Raw genomic sequence first — 20000 nt, 5'->3', positions numbered from 1 at the left:
TACCTACTAGCATACCCCCCAGAACTACTAACAACACTGCAGCAACTGGGTGGATGCTAAGGATAGACATCTGTGGGCTGAGGTTTTAGGATTTTAAAGGATCTTTATCATTAGTGGAAAACTGGCAGCACCACTTGTTGAGCTAAAGTAATGTTATGAATGGAGGTTAACAGGTAGAGTACCAATGTGAACATTTTAACATGTAGGATTGATGTGGTTAGAATAATAAGCATGGCACTCCCTGTGTATGTAGCCTGCATAACATACCCTGGTGCTTGCAGGGTCCAGAGGGGTGAAAGAATGGTAGAATGCATAACCAATTTGTGTGGAAGGGGGGTGTATCTTGATAAGGAATGTTTCAGGCAGACAAGTGACTGAATGATTGAACTTACCCTGTTTTCAAATGTATGTGATTGCAGTTTATATGGTCAGAAAATGTATTTGAAGAATATGTAATGATCATATCTAGAGTTATGGGATGAAAGGCCTGAACTTTCTGGATGTGACCCAGACGTTTGCTGGATAATTAGAAAATGTTCTTGGATCTTTGCAGAATGCTGAAACTGGTCAGGTATACAACCTTAAAATGAATAAGTGGAACTTAGGTTACTTGAGAGATGTGGGTTGGATATGTCACTTGAGAGATGTGGGTTGGATGGGGCACATAGTTTGTGAGCCTTGGGGAAACACAAATAAGTAAAGAATATATCTGAAATTTGTGAAAGCTCAACTAACAACTGGGCTGCCTGCAAAAGACTGGTTGGAGTGTCAAAGACTGTGGATAAAGATTGCTTTATGGAAGGCAGCTGTATGTGAAGGGTAGGGGTAATTGATCAAACTGGATCAGAGAAGCCTAATGGGAAAGGGAGAACAAAGTGGATCTATGGAGATACACTTAAGAAGGAAAGAGGATGGGAAGTTAGTGAGACATGAAGGAGATGGAACATGGGAATCAGGAAGTATGAGGGCCAAATAAGTTTTGTGAAACTGTGGCTTAGATAAGTCAAGTGTTGTAAAGAGACAGGTCCAGTGTGAGATACTCATACGTGTATTGTCATGATGGATGGATTATGGTAGATGATGTGGTACTTGGTGCTGCTCCCTGCTCTGTCATCCCAAAACACTAAATTGATGAGCAAAAAAAAGGTCACTGTTCTCAACTCTCTTACTTTTTTCCTAAGAAGGAGCACCAGGATCTCTGCATCCCACCCTCACATATCCTTGTGAAAAGCAAAGGAAAAGCTTTTTCGCTTAAAAATGTAGCAAGCCAATTGCTACAAGCTTCAGTCCTGAAGACAGAAATGCCGGTATGGAAATGAATACCTGTACTTCACTACTGAATGATGACCAATCGGATCAGCAGATCATGCCCCCTAAAAGCTTGTACCTGGGGTGACTGTTCTCTTCATCCCGCCTTAGCTGGGCTTATGGTTACAACTAGTAGTCCAGTTTGAATTATATTTTCAGCAATGGTGTTTTGTGAGGAGTAGACTTGGAAATGACTATGTCTGACTATTTGAGATTGGGAGTGAAAATCATTACTTTGATTTTCTTGGGATTTACTAGTAGATTGGACTAATCTGGCCATCTCCTATTGGAAGTGTATGACTGTTAGGTGATGATTTGAAGTTAAAAACACATTACACCTGTGCTGCATATGTATGGCAATACACCAAACTATTTGATCATTTATAATCTTAATCTACTTACACGTCTAGATAAAAGAAAGAAAGGTAAAAATGCAAAGTGTGTGTGTGTGTGTGTGTGTGTGTGTGTGTGTGTGTGTGTGTGTGTGTGTGTGTGGTGCTTTTATTTGCTGATGAACTGCTCTTTTGTAATCTATGCCAACATGTAAAGCCTCCTAAAGAAATGAACACATCATATCACTTCATCTGTTATGTGTTCTCTCACTAATAACTGATTACCAAAACCTTTGTACTATTTATACATACATAAAAAAGGGAGGAAAACAGATCAAAATGATGTGTGTTTTTAATTGAACTGTTAACAGTCTAGCTTTAGAAAGATCACAATATAGCATTCCATCTCCAATTTCATTGTCATCATTTATAAAGAAAAAAACTTTCTGGACAGTCATTTTAGTTGTTAATGACAATCAAGCAAACCTGACTTTATAAGTTGAATACCGTTATACATTGTGTTTTTAACTAAGACTTATTATCCCTTAATTATATAATTAATTCTGATTTTTAATGCAGAGTAAAAAAAGAGGTTTATCTTTTTCCTATTTCTTGTTTCACTGCTGAAGTATATAAAGGTAAAAGATCATGTTGAAAAGTGATTGACAAAAGGTTTTGCTTCATTTGTGTATTGATGTGGAAAAAATACTTTTACTTGTATTACCAAAAATGTTGATGACGGCTTTCAAAGCTTCACAGCTTCAACACGAGAAATGTCATTAAATAAATTCAGGATGCATGTTGCAATCCAGTCTCATAAAAGCATGCCTGTTTCATCTGCACAAGGACTCGCAGGAAATAAATAGTGTCATTATGAATATTATGAAAGGCAAGCAAATGCAAACCTGTGAAAATGCAATAAAAATGGATTACAGAAAAATACTATTGAAGTCATCTTTTATTGGGGTTGACTGAGGTTATATTTCTCTGATCACAATAAAAAGTAAGAAGAGCATTAATAAATGGAATTTTTAGGGCAGACTTTTTCTCTTATTAAATAGTTTGATGGAATTGTTTAACTAATTAATTTTATACTCACCGAGATATGTAGAAGCAGTCTTACAAAATAACATAACTTATTTGCTCCATCCTTCATTACTGTACATAGGCTGGGATTCAGAAAAGTTAACCACATTGTGCTGAGCGATTTCGGGAAGGGAGCAGCCACATCCAGAGTGTGTGGAATTCACACACCTACCGCTAATAGGGAATGGCAAGCGGTAGTGGTAGCCATGGTGTATGCTAATGTCCAGATAATCAGATGATAATGAATAACAATATTAAAATGAATGGCATTGTGTATGCTAATAAGGCAAATCAAGATGGTGGAGGGATTCATAAATGTCTTAATGCTGCAACACGGAGCTACAATACTGCTGTTAATGAATACAAATCCCTATGTTCATGTAAAGTATTGAGGAAAAATGTTAGGAGTTGCCTATCAAAATAGTTAATGAGCATCTGCAAGAAAGTCTTGTTGCCATTACTAGCCAGGACAGTGAGTGTCATCGCCCTCAGTGACACTGTGACACCTGACCACTTTTAATATTTCATGGACACCACAACACCAACATTTTCAACCTGTACCTTGTGGGCGTGAGTACCATGCAAGACAATGTGGACATGTGTCAGTCTCTGCTGCAGCCCAGTAGGAATAATGAAGAATCTGTCCAAAGAGATATCAAGGTATGTGTGTTTTATTCATATATATATATATATATATATATATATATATATATATATATATATATATATATATATATATAGGTCTACTTTGAAACAACTAAAACCCATAAAATCAAATTTCATAACATTGAGACCAGAACATCTAAAACCCAAAACATCTAAAACCCATAACATTGAATTTCATAACATCTAACACTACAAATCACAAGAAAATAACATCCCCTCCACATATAACAACACCAAACTATCAAACACACTTTTTACTACGTTTATGCAGGGGGGCAAGCTCCCCTGTACCCCCACACCCTCTGTAAATTAAATATACTAACTCCAAAATCACACTACAGTGGGAAAAAGTTAATTTCCTAATCCCACTGTATCAAGCCCCCCTGTAGAAACGTAGTAAAAAGTATGTTTGGTAGTTTTGTGTCATTATATGCCATTATATCTGTAGGGGATGTTATTTTAATGTGATTTGTACTGTTAGATGTTATGAAATTTAATGTTATGGCTTTTAGATGTTTTGGGTTTTAGATGTTCTGGTTTCAATGTTATGAAATTAGATGTTATGGGTTTTAGATGTTTTGAAGGGGACCTATATATATATATATATATATATATATATATATATATATATATATATAAAATATATATGTAATAGCTATAGTAGTCTTTCAGTGACCTACTTGGCATCTATCTCAAGAATAATCCATTAGTTTCTCAATGCCATGCTTCAGCATGTGGGAGAGTATATGTGACTCTCATGTACCGCAGAGGAAAGAGGGACCATTATGAGGAAATTTTACAAGATAACCCATTTCCCTGCAGTACCATAGATTGCACCAACATTTTAATAAGGCCTCATATGGGAAACTGAGAAGGAGGTACATGAACTGCAAAGGGTATCCATCTTTCAGCTGGCAGATGGTCTGCAGTGCATAGGGTGCCATCTACAATGTGCTTTCAGACCAAACAGGCAGTTATCATGACTCCCACATGTGACACGCCTGTGAATTGTACAAATGTTTCGAGAGGGGTGACTTCCCCAGAGGCATATTACTGCTGATGCTAGATATGCTCTGGAATCCAGGCTGATGGCATCTATTAGAAATTCACAAAGTGAAGCAGAGCAGTCCTCTCAGTACCACACTTTTCTGACTGCTAGTGTCTTCACTAACCTGCTTTTATTGTATAGTGTATGTCTCCTTGGTGTCAGCAGGTTCAGCAGCTGAGTTCATGATCTGTGTAGGTGATCCAGCAGTCACATTCTCCATATCCAACATGCAAATTGTACTCCCTGACCATGGCAGCTCATGCCTGCCATTATCATTAGAGGTTGCAGATCCTCTGACATCAGGCTGTGGCAACTCAACAGTGGTGCTGCTGGAAAGAGAATCACCCGTAAGCAAAGAAAGTACAATACTCTGTTTAAGTATGAACTAGCACCAGAAACATATATCAAAGTCAGGTGTAGGCATAGTAGCATTTGAAAAACAAACATTTACATAGAGCACCTTGGGCATATGGTTGTGCAGGTGGAATCTCTGACGTTCCTGTATAATCCAAATCAGACAGCTTTACTAACTTTGCCAGTGAATACCGGATCAAGGGAAATTATAGCTAATGTTATAGAAGAAGAAATCTATGTACTCCCTGCATTTCAAGTAGATACTCTTGGTGCACAAAGACAATCTGCCCCAATATCCAAAATTGCACTGTAAAACCATGTGGTGATAGTAATGCCTCTGACAATGGTCAGAAACTCCTCCATCTCCATTACAGGTGGCTAGACCAACAGCCCACTAAGCAACAAGGCATCACTGTGCCATGTGGTCAGCTCTTTTTTTCCTTCAGCATGAGTAATGTTGGTTCCCCTGCAGCAGACCATGCCATAATTATGGTCCTGGCCACCAACAGCATTAATGTCCACCATAAGATCTTTCCAGCCACATTCCTGGTAGGATCCTTTAGTAGCATCCTACCTAAAGAGCCATAGGCCATGAAGAGGGAGGGCCTGGAATAGCAGCTCATTCTCTGCCTCAGATAAAATTATTTTATAGGTAGTTTTTTGAGCAGACTCACTAATGTTTTCTATTTACTATCCTTTGCAGGCATTGCTCAGTAGGTTTGGAATACAGTGGTATTAACATGGTGGCCATCAGTTGCCCAGAAAACAATACTGTCATACCTCTCAACCTCTTAAAGCAAGAAATCTGGACAAAGCCATAAATAAAAGTGGGATAAAGGACCAAAAATAGAAATAATTTTTAAATATTATTCTTACAAGCTTAGAAAGTTTATAGAATAATGTATTTTGCATTTGCATGAATTTTCTGTTGGATATGAAGTCTGAAGCTCAAATTTCTGTCATTATTTTCTTACTTTTGATAATTTGCCACTAATTTGCCAAGAAACAACAATTTTATGAACAATGGGCCAAAAATATGAGGCAAAAAAATGGACATTCTGTGAAAATCTGTACAGTTGTGAGGTATAAATAGTTGAACTTCTTGCCTATATACCATGCTGCTGGTATGTCTGACAGTTATATCTGTCTATCCAGACAATTTTTCCTAAACTCAGTCACTTGACATTACTGAGCAAATGTCACCCACACTATGACAGCCTTAACATTCCCACTTTACCTGGTGACATGACTGTTTCGTCTCATTAGTAAAAAGACTTTTCAACATGTGGTATATATATAAGCCATAGAACAGGCAAATGTTTTACAAAAAGTGATGATACAAGGCCAGCTTGAATGTGCTCCCATGTGCTTGGAGCATTTGCTGATAGGTGTGTTTTCTATAAGGCTTTGCAATTCTTCATCACAAGTCCCTTATCCATTCAATAACTCATAAAAGTAATGTGAAGGCTACTTCATTATGTAGTTAAGTAACACAGCAGCTAACAGTGCCCATAGTTTAAAAACAGAAGCTGAAAATACAGCACTTGCCTGAAAGAAGTTGGTATCCAGAGCATCTAAGCAATCAGTGCAAGATTTGCCTGTTGCAGACTGAGACTTTGCTACTGTATGGATTTTTCCATAGTGTAATGAAGCTTAGTATCTTTCCCCATGTTAACATAATGTAAATTCAGGGGACCAGATAATGTGATTATGCAAATGAGGGGTTAAGCTCATTACTGTCTGGACTACTCAGTTTCTGCATCATGCTGACTGGCCAAATTCTACACTGAATTCTACATGGCATTGTGCACACACCTAGGTACCTGCAAGCAGCACCAAGAATGCACACTCCAACCCATTGGCTCCTGGGGTTATGCATAATTCTACATCTAACATAATGTAAGTACAGACACTGTAATGTATGTTCTAGTCAAAGTATATAAGTAGAGACAGGGTTACTATATTTCACACCTTACATTGCAATGTTCAAACATAGTAACATAGTACATATATTGGCTGCCATGTCATAGGTGTGTTGTGCATCAGTTGTTACAACCAATTATGGGTGGGGGTGCAAAGTATCAGTCACATTTCTCTGCTGTTTCTCAGTGCTAAGTCACAACTGCTGAGGGAGAAGATAGTGTATCATTTAGGACACAGAGGTGGTATGTGGAGAAGACAAAAATCTTCCTCTACTTCCTCCACATTGACTACAACCAACTACTTTTAAAAAAGGGCTATGAAAGTCCCCAATACAAGGCTGAGATTTGAGATTCTTTGGCACTGGCAGGGAAACGTACAGCTGGCATTCTGTGCACAGGTGAACAATGTTACCACATTATAGTGACATGCAGTGAAACCATCCCAACCTCCTTGGCCAATGGGAGGAGAAGTAAAGTAATCCTTAAATGTATGATAAGTAAACCTTGACATGGCAAAAGATACAATCTACCAGTGTGCACAATCTCCATATCCTACACACTCTAGTTTCTTTTTCCATAGCACCCAGAACTATTGCAAAGAAAGCTCAGCTGCACAGGAGAAGGATAGAGTGCTTTATTTAGCATAGAAATGAGAACACCTGTTTTATACAGTGCAGGTTTACACACTAACAATCTGCTCAGCTGATATAGCTGTAGTCCTTACAGTATAGATTTTCTTCAGTACTGGCATGTACAATATTTTAAAGGTATCAGTATAAGTATTTGATGCTGTTACTGTGCATGTTTGCATGCATGCTTTGGTAGGATTCTACAAGTAGCTTTTCCTTTCAGATTGCATGTGCTGATGGCTGTCAGTTCGATTCCCCACTCACTTATCTATTATGCCATCATGGGTAATTTGAGGTTGGTGTTTGTTGTACTTTTGAATACAGTATCTACAACATTAGAAGGAAAAATAAGTATGAGTTGCATTTACTTTTCTTTGTAGCTGTACATTTATCTCGCACACCATTTTCTGCATATACTTTGTCTGATGCTATTATTGTGTTTATCACTGCATGCCTCAGTCAGATTGTACAAGCAGCTTAACATCTTAAGGATATCCCTTTCAGCATGCATATGATGATGGTAGGGGGTCCAGTTCTTCCCCTTGATTGTCATTGTACCAACATTGGAGGTGAGTGTTTGCCAGCCCCTGCTCCCTTGACATTGATATTGTTGTATCCACTGGTAGCAGTGAAAGTGGAGGTGACATCTTTGTGACCCACTGGCAGCTGACTGATACTATGGAGGAATTAATTGACTGATGGCTAGATGCCTGGATAGGCTCTATAGAGCCTTCTTCTGCAGCTCATTGATTCATGTCCCTGTCCATAGTGCAGTTCATTGATTCATGTCCCTGTCCATAGTGCAGTTCATTGATTCATGTCCATGTCCATAGTGCAGTTCACTGATTCATGTCCCTGTCCATAGTGCAGTTCATTGATTCATGTCCCTGTCCATAGTGCAGTTCATTGATTCATGTCCCTGTCCATAGTGCAGTTCATTGATTCATGTCCCTGTCCATAGTGCAGTTCATTGATTCATGTCCCTGTCCATAGTGCAGTTCATTGATTCATGTCCCTGTCCATAGTGCAGTTCATTGATTCATGTCCCTGTCCATAGTGCAGTTCATTGATTCATGTCCATGTCCATAGTGCAGTTCATTGATTCATGTCCCTGTCCATAGTGCAGTTCATTGATTCATGTCCCTGTCCATAGTGCAGTTCATTGATTCATGTCCCTGTCCATAGTGCAGTTCATTGATTCATGTCCCTGTCCATAGTGCAGTTCATTGATTCATGTCCCTGTCCATAGTGCAGTTCATTGATTCATGTCCCTGTCCATAGTGCAGTTCATTGATTCATGTCCCTGTCCATAGTGCAGTTCATTGATTCATGTCCCTGTCCATAGTGCAGTTCATTGATTAATGTCCATGTCCATAGTGCAGTTCACTGATTCATGTCCCTGTCCATAGTGCAGTTCACTGATTCATGTCCCTGTCCATAGTGCAGTTCATTGATTCATGTCCCTGTCCATAGTGCAGTTCATTGATTCATATCTCTGTCCATAGTGCAGTTCATTGATTCATGTCCCTGTCCATAGTGCAGTTCATTGATTCATGTCCATGTCCATAGTGCAGTTCATTGATTCATGTCCCTGTCCATAGTGCAGTTCATTGATTCATGTCCCTGTCCATAGTGCAGTTCATTGATTCATGTCCCTGTTCATAGTGCAGTTCATTGATTCATGTCCCTGTCCATAGTGCAGTTCATTGATTCATGTCCCTGTCCATAGTGCAGTTCATTGATTCATGTCCCTGTCCATAGTGCAGTTCATTGATTCATGTCCCTGTCCATAGTGCAGTTCATTGATTCATGTCCCTGTTCATAGTGCAGTTCATTGATTCATGTCCCTGTCCATAGTGCAGTTCACTGATTCATGTCCCTGTCCATAGTGCAGTTCACTGATTCATGTCCCTGTCCATAGTGCAGTTCACTGATTCATGTCCCTGTCCATAGTGCAGTTCATTGATTCATGTCCCTGTCCATAGTGCAGTTCATTGATTCATGTCCCTGTCCATAGTGCAGTTCATTGATTCATGTCCCTGTCCATAGTGCAGATCACTGATTCATGTCCCTGTTCATAGTGCAGTTCACTGATTCATGTCCCTGTCCATAGTGCAGTTCACTGATTCATGTCCCTGTCCATAGTGCAGTTCATTGATTCATGTCCCTGTCCATAGTGCAGTTCATTGATTCATGTCCCTGTCCATAGTGCAGTTCATTGATTCATGTCCCTGTCCATAGTGCAGTTCATTGATTCATGTCCCTGTCCATAGTGCAGTTCATTGATTCATGTCCATGTTCATAGTGCAGTTCACTGATTCATGTCCCTGTCCATAGTGCAGTTCATTGATTCATGTCCCTGTCCATAGTGCAGTTCATTGATTCATGTCCCTGTCCATAGTGCAGTTCATTGATTCATGTCCCTGTCCATAGTGCAGTTCACTGATTCATGTCCCTGTCCATAGTGCAGTTCATTGATTCATGTCCCTGTCCATAGTGCAGTTCATTGATTCATATCTCTGTCCATAGTGCAGTTCATTGATTCATGTCCCTGTCCATAGTGCAGTTCATTGATTCATGTCCATGTCCATAGTGCAGTTCATTGATTCATGTCCCTGTCCATAGTGCAGTTCATTGATTCATGTCCCTGTCCATAGTGCAGTTCATTGATTCATGTCCCTGTTCATAGTGCAGTTCATTGATTCATGTCCCTGTCCATAGTGCAGTTCATTGATTCATGTCCCTGTCCATAGTGCAGTTCATTGATTCATGTCCCTGTCCATAGTGCAGTTCATTGATTCATGTCCCTGTCCATAGTGCAGTTCATTGATTCATGTCCCTGTTCATAGTGCAGTTCATTGATTCATGTCCCTGTCCATAGTGCAGTTCACTGATTCATGTCCCTGTCCATAGTGCAGTTCACTGATTCATGTCCCTGTCCATAGTGCAGTTCACTGATTCATGTCCCTGTCCATAGTGCAGTTCATTGATTCATGTCCCTGTCCATAGTGCAGTTCATTGATTCATGTCCCTGTCCATAGTGCAGTTCATTGATTCATGTCCCTGTCCATAGTGCAGATCACTGATTCATGTCCCTGTTCATAGTGCAGTTCACTGATTCATGTCCCTGTCCATAGTGCAGTTCACTGATTCATGTCCCTGTCCATAGTGCAGTTCATTGATTCATGTCCCTGTCCATAGTGCAGTTCATTGATTCATGTCCCTGTCCATAGTGCAGTTCATTGATTCATGTCCCTGTCCATAGTGCAGTTCATTGATTCATGTCCCTGTCCATAGTGCAGTTCATTGATTCATGTCCATGTTCATAGTGCAGTTCACTGATTCATGTCCCTGTCCATAGTGCAGTTCATTGATTCATGTCCCTGTCCATAGTGCAGTTCATTGATTCATGTCCCTGTCCATAGTGCAGTTCACTGATTCATGTCCATGTCCATAGTGCAGTTCATTGATTCATGTCCCTGTCCATAGTGCAGCTCATTGATTCATGTCCCTGTCCATAGTGCAGTTCATTGATTCATGTCCCTGTTCATAGTGCAGTTCACTGATTCATGTCCCTGTCCATAGTGCAGTTCATTGATTCATGTCCCTGTCCATAGTGCAGTTCACTGATTCATGTCCCTGTTCATAGTGCAGTTCACTGATTCATGTCCCTGTCCATAGTGCAGTTCATTGATTCATGTCCCTGTCCATAGTGCAGTTCATTGATTCATGTCCCTGTCCATAGTGCAGTTCATTGATTCATGTCCCTGTCCATAGTGCAGTTCATTGATTCATGTCCCTGTCCATAGTGCAGTTCATTGATTCATGTCCCTGTTCATAGTGCAGTTCACTGATTCATGTCCCTGTCCATAGTGCAGTTCATTGATTCATGTCCCTGTCCATAGTGCAGTTCATTGATTCATGTCCCTGTCCATAGTGCAGCTCATTGATTCATGTCCCTGTCCATAGTGCAGTTCATTGATTCATGTCCCTGTTCATAGTGCAGTTCACTGATTCATGTCCTTGTCCATAGTGCAGTTCACTGATTCATGTCCCTGTTCATAGTGCAGTTCATTGATTCATGTCCCTGTCCATAGTGCAGTTCACTGATTCATGTCCCTGTTCATAGTGCAGTTCATTGATTCATGTCCCTGTCCATAGTGCAGTTCATTGATTCATGTCCCTGTCCATAGTGCAGTTCACTGATTCATGTCCCTGTCCATAGTGCAGTTCACTGATTCATGTCCCTGTCCATAGTGCAGTTCACTGATTCATGTCCCTGTTCATAGTGCAGTTCATTGATTCATGTCCCTGTCCATAGTGCAGTTCACTGATTCATGTCCCTGTTCATAGTGCAGTTCATTGATTCATGTCCCTGTCCATAGTGCAGTTCATTGATTCATGTCCCTGTCCATAGTGCAGTTCACTGATTCATGTCCCTGTCCATAGTGCAGTTCACTGATTCATGTCCCTGTCCATAGTGCAGTTCACTGATTCATGTCCCTGTCCATAGTGCAGTTCACTGATTCATGTCCATGTCCATAGTGCAGTTCATTGATTCATGTCCCTGTCCATAGTGCAGTTCATTGATTCATGTCCCTGTCCATAGTGCAGTTCATTGATTCATGTCCCTGTCCATAGTGCAGTTCATTGATTCATGTCCCTGTCCATAGTGCAGTTCACTGATTCATGTCCCTGTCCATAGTGCAGTTCATTGATTCATGTGCCTGTCCATAGTGCAGTTCACTGATTCATGTCCCTGTTCATAGTGCAGTTCATTGATTCATGTCCATGTCCATAGTGCAGCTCATTGATTCATGTCCCTGTCCATAGTGCAGTTCATTGATTCATGTCCCTGTCCATAGTGCAGTTCATTGATTCATGTCCATGTCCATAGTGCAGCTCATTGATTCATGTTTCTGTCCATAGTGCAGTTCATTGATTCATGTCCCTGTCCATAGTGCAGTTCATTGATTCATGTCCCTGTCCATAGTGCAGTTCATTGATTCATGTCCCTGTCCATAGTGCAGTTCATTTATTCATGTCCCTGTTCATAGTGCAGTTCATTGATTCTTGTCCCTGTCCATAGTGCAGTTCACTGATTCATGTCCATGTCCATAGTGCAGTTCATTGATTCATGTCCCTGTCCATAGTGCAGTTCATTGATTCATGTCCCTGTCCATAGTGCAGTTCATTGATTCATGTCCCTGTCCATAGTGCAGTTCATTGATTCATGTCCCTGTCCATAGTGCAGTTCATTGATTCATGTCCCTGTTCATAGTGCAGTTCACTGATTCATGTCCCTGTCCATAGTGCAGTTCACTGATTCATGTCTCTGTCCATAGTGCAGTTCATTGATTCATGTCCCTGTCCATAGTGCAGTTCACTGATTCATGTCCCTGTCCATAGTGCAGTTCACTGATTCATGTCCCTGTCCATAGTGCAGTTCATTGATTCATGTCCCTGTCCATAGTGCAGTTCACTGATTCATGTCCCTGTTCATAGTGCAGCTCATTGATTCATGTCCATGTCCATAGTGCAGTTCACTGATTCATGTCCCTGTCCATAGTGCAGTTCATTGATTCATGTCCCTGTCCATAGTGCAGTTCAGTGATTCATGTCCCTGTCCATAGTGCAGTTCACTGATTCATGTCCCTGTTCATAGTGCAGTTCATTGATTCATGTCCCTGTCCATAGTGCAGTTCATTGATTCATGTCCCTGTCCATAGTGCAGTTCACTGATTCATGTCCCTGTCCATAGTGCAGTTCACTGATTCATGTCCCTGTCCATAGTGCAGTTCACTGATTCATGTCCATGTCCATAGTGCAGTTCATTGATTCATGTCCCTGTCCATAGTGCAGTTCACTGATTCATGTCCCTGTCCATAGTGCAGTTCACTGATTCATGTCCCTGTCCATAGTGCAGTTCACTGATTCATGTCCCTGTCCATAGTGCAGTTCACTGATTCATGTCCCTGTCCATAGTGCAGTTCATTGATTCATGTCCCTGTCCATAGTGCAGTTCATTGATTCATGTCCATGTCCATAGTGCAGTTCATTGATTCATGTCCATGTCCATAGTGCAGTTCATTGATTCATGTCCCTGTCCATAGTGCAGTTCATTGATTCATGTCCCTGTCCATAGTGCAGTTCATTGATTCATGTCCCTGTCCATAGTGCAGTTCATTGATTCATGTCCCTGTCCATAGTGCAGTTCACTGATTCATGTCCCTGTCCATAGTGCAGTTCATTGATTCATGTCCCTGTCCATAGTGCAGTTCACTGATTCATGTCCCTGTTCATAGTGCAGTTCATTGATTCATGTCCATGTCCATAGTGCAGCTCATTGATTCATGTCCCTGTCCATAGTGCAGTTCATTGATTCATGTCCCTGTCCATAGTGCAGTTCATTGATTCATGTCCATGTCCATAGTGCAGCTCATTGATTCATGTCCCTGTCCATAGTGCAGTTCATTGATTCATGTCCCTGTCCATAGTGCAGTTCATTGATTCATGTCCCTGTCCATAGTGCAGTTCATTGATTCATGTCCCTGTCCATAGTGCAGTTCATTGATTCATGTCCCTGTTCATAGTGCAGTTCATTGATTCATGTCCCTGTCCATAGTGCAGTTCACTGATTCATGTCCATGTCCATAGTGCAGTTCATTGATTCATGTCCCTGTCCATAGTGCAGTTCATTGATTCATGTCCCTGTCCATAGTGCAGTTCATTGATTCATGTCCCTGTCCATAGTGCAGTTCATTGATTCATGTCCCTGTCCATAGTGCAGTTCATTGATTCATGTCCCTGTCCATAGTGCAGTTCATTGATTCATGTCCCTGTCCATAGTGCAGTTCATTGATTCATGTCCATGTCCATAGTGCAGTTCACTGATTCATGTCCCTGTCCATAGTGCAGTTCACTGATTCATGTCCCTGTCCATAGTGCAGTTCATTGATTCATGTCCCTGTCCATAGTGCAGTTCATTGATTCATGTCCATGTCCATAGTGCAGTTCATTGATTCATGTCCCTGTCCATAGTGCAGTTCACTGATTCATGTCCCTGTCCATAGTGCAGTTCATTGATTCATGTCCCTGTCCATAGTGCAGTTCACTGATTCATGTCCCTGTCCATAGTGCAGTTCACTGATTCATGTCCCTGTCCATAGTGCAGTTCACTGATTCATGTCCCTGTCCATAGTGCAGTTCATTGATTCATGTCCCTGTCCATAGTGCAGTTCATTGATTCATGTCCATGTCCATAGTGCAGCTCATTGATTCATGTCCATGTCCATAGTGCAGTTCACTGATTCATGTCCCTGTCCATAGTGCAGTTCATTGATTCATGTCCCTGTCCATAGTGCAGTTCATTGATTCATGTCCCTGTCCATAGTGCAGTTCATTGATTCATGTCCCTGTCCATAGTGCAGCTCATTGATTCATGTCCCTGTCCATAGTGCAGTTCATTGATTCATGTCCCTGTCCATAGTGCAGTTCACTGATTCATGTCCCTGTCCATAGTGCAGTTCACTGATTCATGTCCCTGTCCATAGTGCAGCTCATTGATTCATGTCCATGTCCATAGTGCAGTTCACTGATTCATGTCCCTGTCCATAGTGCAGTTCATTGATTCATGTCCCTGTCCATAGTGCAGTTCATTGATTCATGTCCCTGTCCATAGTGCAGTTCATTGATTCATGTCCCTGTCCATAGTGCAGCTCATTGATTCATGTCCCTGTCCATAGTGCAGTTCATTGATTCATGTCCCTGTCCATAGTGCAGTTCACTGATTCATGTCCCTGTCCATAGTGCAGTTCATTGATTCATGTCCCTGTCCATAGTGCAGTTCATTGATTCATGTCCATGTCCATAGTGCAGTTCATTGATTCATGTCCCTGTCCATAGTGCAGTTCTCTGATTCATGTCCCTGTCCATAGTGCAGTTCATTGATTCATGTCCATGTCCATAGTGCAGTTCATTGATTCATGTCCCTGTCCATAGTGCAGTTCATTGATTCATGTCCCTGTCCATAGTGCAGTTCATTGATTCATGTCCATGTCCATAGTGCAGTTCATTGATTCATGTCCCTGTCCATAGTGCAGTTCATTGATTCATGTCCCTGTCCATAGTGCAGTTCACTGATTCATGTCCCTGTCCATAGTGCAGTTCATTGATTCATGTCCATGTCCATAGTGCAGTTCATTGATTCATGTCCCTGTCCATAGTGCAGTTCATTGATTCATGTCCCTGTCCATAGTGCAGTTCATTGATTCATGTCCCTGTCCATAGTGCAGTTCATTGATTCATGTCCCTGTCCATAGTGCAGTTCATTGATTCATGTCCCTGTCCATAGTGCAGTTCACTGATTCATGTCCCTGTCCATAGTGCAGTTCACTGATTCATGTCCATGTCCATAGTGCAGTTGATTGATTCATGTCCCTGTCCATAGTGCAGTTCATTGATTCATGTCCCTGTCCATAGTGCAGTTCATTGATTCATGTCCCTGTCCATAGTGCAGTTCATTGATTCATATCTCTGTCCATAGTGCAGTTCATTGATTCATGTCCCTGTCCATAGTGCAGTTCATTGATTCATGTCCCTGTCCATAGTGCAGTTCATTGATTCATGTCCCTGTCCATAGTGCAGTTCATTGATTCATGTCCCTGTCCATAGTGCAGTTCACTGATTCATGTCCCTGTCCATAGTGCAGTTCATTGATTCATGTCCCTGTCCATAGTGCAGTTCACTGATTCATGTCCCTGTCCATAGTGCAGTTCATTGATTCATGTCCCTGTCCATAGTGCAGTTCATTGATTCATGTCCCTGTCCATAGTGCAGTTCATTGATTCATGTCCCTGTCCATAGTGCAGTTCATTGATTCATGTCCCTGTCCATATTGCAGTTCATTGATTCATGTCCCTGTCCATAGTGCAGTTCATTGATTCATGTCCCTGTCCATAGTGCAGTTCATTGATTCATGTCCATGTCCATAGTGCAGTTCATTGATTCATGTCCCTGTCCATAGTGCAGTTCATTGATTCATGTCCCTGTCCATAGTGCAGTTCATTGATTCATGTCCCTGTCCATAGTGCAGTTCATTGATTCATGTCCCTGTCCATAGTGCAGTTCATTGATTCATGTCCCTGTCCATAGTGCATCTCATTGATTTATGTCCCTGTCCATAGTGCAGCTCATTGATTTATGTCCCTGTCCAGTACCGGCTCCTACACTTGAGCCAGGGCCCAGTGGTGAGGAGGACAGGATACAAGTAAGCTTCCACTGGGTCACATTTGGCAGGGACAACAACTTAGTAACTCCATCCTATCCTTAATAATGATGTTACCCTCTCTTTTGTATCTGTGCTCCCTCATGATTGTTGTCCAATCGTCCCTATCGCCATTGTCTTCCCTCTGCTCTTCAGATGTCTCCTTCTTCACTGCGTTCCTCCTCTCTCACTGTGTCAGCACCTCCACTGTCAGCCTTGTCTTTTCTCTGTGGTTGTGTGATCCAGATATCTGCCTTAACCCTCTTAACTTTCTTTTATTTCTCTTACTCCTTTCCTCAAATGACCTTCCCTTTAAGTATATTAAATAGGCACCTGACTACAAAACAATTTCTCCATCTCCTTCCAACTTATTCCATAGGTTTTCAGCTTATGTTCTACCCTTTACTTGCTCCTCTCATTTTCATCACTTTCCTTTATTCCCATTTCCATCCTTTAAGATGGTCAAAAAAATATATGACCACAACTGTGTAATGGCCATTTAAGGTTTCCACATGATTCTGTTTCTTGCAGCTGCCTTGTGTGCATAATCATGTATAGCCTGTTAGAGGTGCATACATGAGGAATGCTCAGTGTTCTATCTCCTCTTTCTGTACAGCCTTACCTCAGTTCTACGCAGTGTTACTGCAGATTCAGCTTCTGATGTGAGCAGGATATGTTATAAGCTCACCTTCTCACACTGATTCCTCCCACTTCATTAATTATGAGCTTCAAGCCTTGTCGCACAAACAAGGTAAACAGAGACTCTCTGGCCACAACACCATCAGTATTTCTTTATTCCAGCCAAAGTGTGTTATAAGCCAAGAATGTTGCCAGTTCTTTCAATTTTAATTGAAATGTCATACATTTAAAATTTGGATCTATCTGAGGGACCATTGACTGTCATACCAATTATGAAACTTATTTTTAAATGTCATAGGCATCGATGCCGCATAAATGTATATGAGTTTAAGTGAGAAAATGAAAGCAATTGCTTTATTTCTTCTTTTTTTTTCTGCAAGTGTAAGATGGTTCTTGTAGCAGGAGCAATAACCTTGTAATTAAAGTTAAGAGCTCTCCATAAAGGACCCCATCTATGACGTGTATGCTGACTGAGCATACATAATGTGAGCTTCCCACTGTAAATTTGCTAATGTCTTAATGATTTACTTGAGTCTGTTCAATGTTCAGTAATTAATACATGGTGAGAGTTAAACACATTATAAAACTGGGCTGTATTATAGGATTAGAGAAATGAAAAGAAAGCTTTGATAAACATGAGTTCATAAACTGTCACAAAATAGTAGAAATACATAGAAAAGATGCTTTATGTGTTACATTATTTATATTATACAATGACAGGTCATTGTCATTCAAAAACATGCATGCTGGTTGGATAGCCCAACCAGAATGCCCGTTGTAAATCGAGTTTATACCAATAGAAAAAAGTCCAGCTTTTAAAGTACCATTGAGTGGCCTGGCTATAAAGGCAGAGCAAAATACAAGAATAAACAGACGTGTTCTGTAAAAGTAAAGAAACAGAGATGTACCTGCTTTTCCTTGTATTTCTGCACTGTCCCTCCTTAGATCTCAGCAGACTGTCATACCTCTCAACTGTCCTAATCTTCACAGAATGTCCAGATTTATGTCACATATAATTGTTCTTTTCCACATACAGAAATAGTTTCTAACAACCCACTGTGGTTGAAGTCATTAAATAATGACAGAAATTTAAGATTTAGCCTTCATATCCTTCAGAAAATTCATGCTAAAAAACACAATGGGGATTCTCTTTTCTCTGTCATTCCTCTTCAACAAATAAACCAAAAAAAAAAAAAAAAAAAAAAAACAGTAATAGAGATTCTCCTTTCTCCATTGCTTCACTTCAACAACACCGATGTACTATGCAAGCATGAGAACATTTATTTATTTATTTATTTATTGGCATTTGTTTACTGGGAATAGTCCACTGGGCCTGTTAAAGCCCATTTTCAGTGGAGGCTCGGGGAGAAAAGCTCCACAAAAACATCACATGTACATGTAAACATAGAATAGTAGCTAATAATAATAGTAAACATAGAGTAGTAGCAAATAACATAACTCCCATATGCACGTGTAGTACGTCAGAAGGTGCGGGGGAACAGGAAACAATGTGGTGGAACACTATGGTACTGTTATACAAAGACATTCCCCGGGATTCATGAACCTTGCGCCAGGCGCCAGCATAGCGTCGGCGTTATAACGCCAAATATGGCTGCTTAGCGATTCAGGTATGAATGAATTCCACGTGCACTACCGGCGTGCGCCGGACGGTCCCCGCCCCCGGCGTAGGTATGCAAAACACACTGTGTGCGGTATTGCACCATGCAAATGAGGGCAATAGCGATCCACGGCGGCGAGGCGAAGCGTATAACGCGGCAATGTAAACCAAAAACGGTTTACATTTACCCAAACATACCGGAGGAGTAACGGAAGGCTGTCAAAGTCAGGTATCATATAGGTGCAATATGCCAATGTGGAAAGGCACCGAGAATGTCCAAAGAAAATATGCAAAAAATGTAAAAATGACATAAATGGCACGCACGTAGAAAGAACAGCAGACCCGGGATGTGTGCACAGAAGTTGTAAAGCAATGAAATAATATGATAATGTCCGAAAAGAGCATTAGAACACAAATCAGCTGCACAGCCACCACACACCATAGTATGTATGTAAAGCTGCAACCCCAGCGCAATGGTTGTCAAGGAGTGGAGGCGGTGTCCGCGCGTAACCAGGTATTAGTAGTCAATTCCATGCAAATGCGGCAGGTAATAGTGAATCGCAAGAACGGCGCCAGCGTATGGATGGAGCAAACGGCGTTGCGGTACTACACCGAGGAGTGGCCTACACCAGATACATGTCAACCACACAGGGGTGTGCCACTGTAGGAGGAAGGATATTGGAGGACAGCAAACCTGGGCTGTACAATGCATATTACAGCATCATGACTGGCGTGTTAGGAAATAGATGCGCTGACAGTACCGAATGCGCGTACAAATGCATGTGCACGAGGATGACTACGTTCGAAACCAGTCATGTGGACGGCCTCACCGGCAACAACCAGGGATATAGGAAGGTAATGCTGAGAATACGAGGAAATGCGGAAGCAGTGTAAATGTATCCGTAACGAGCAATTAACACCAATCAATGCAGGAAGGGCAACGCCGGCAGCTGATAAGTCTGCATGCAGACTCCTGCAGAACGGGAAAGGGGAGGCATATGAGAGCAAAGATAATAGGGATGTAGTAGAAATGCAAAGAGCAAAGAACCGAAATAGCACAGCCAAGTACAGATGAAGCATAACTGCGGCGCAGATAAAATGCATCATATGCCATGTGCGTGCAGGATGCAATG

The sequence above is a fragment of the Protopterus annectens genome, chromosome 8.part0, assembly GCF_019279795.1.
Source record: "Protopterus annectens isolate FY-2018-M chromosome 8.part0, PAN1.0, whole genome shotgun sequence".
Classification (NCBI taxonomy): domain Eukaryota; kingdom Metazoa; phylum Chordata; order Ceratodontiformes; family Protopteridae; genus Protopterus; species Protopterus annectens.
This window is presented reverse-complemented; position numbering follows the sequence as displayed.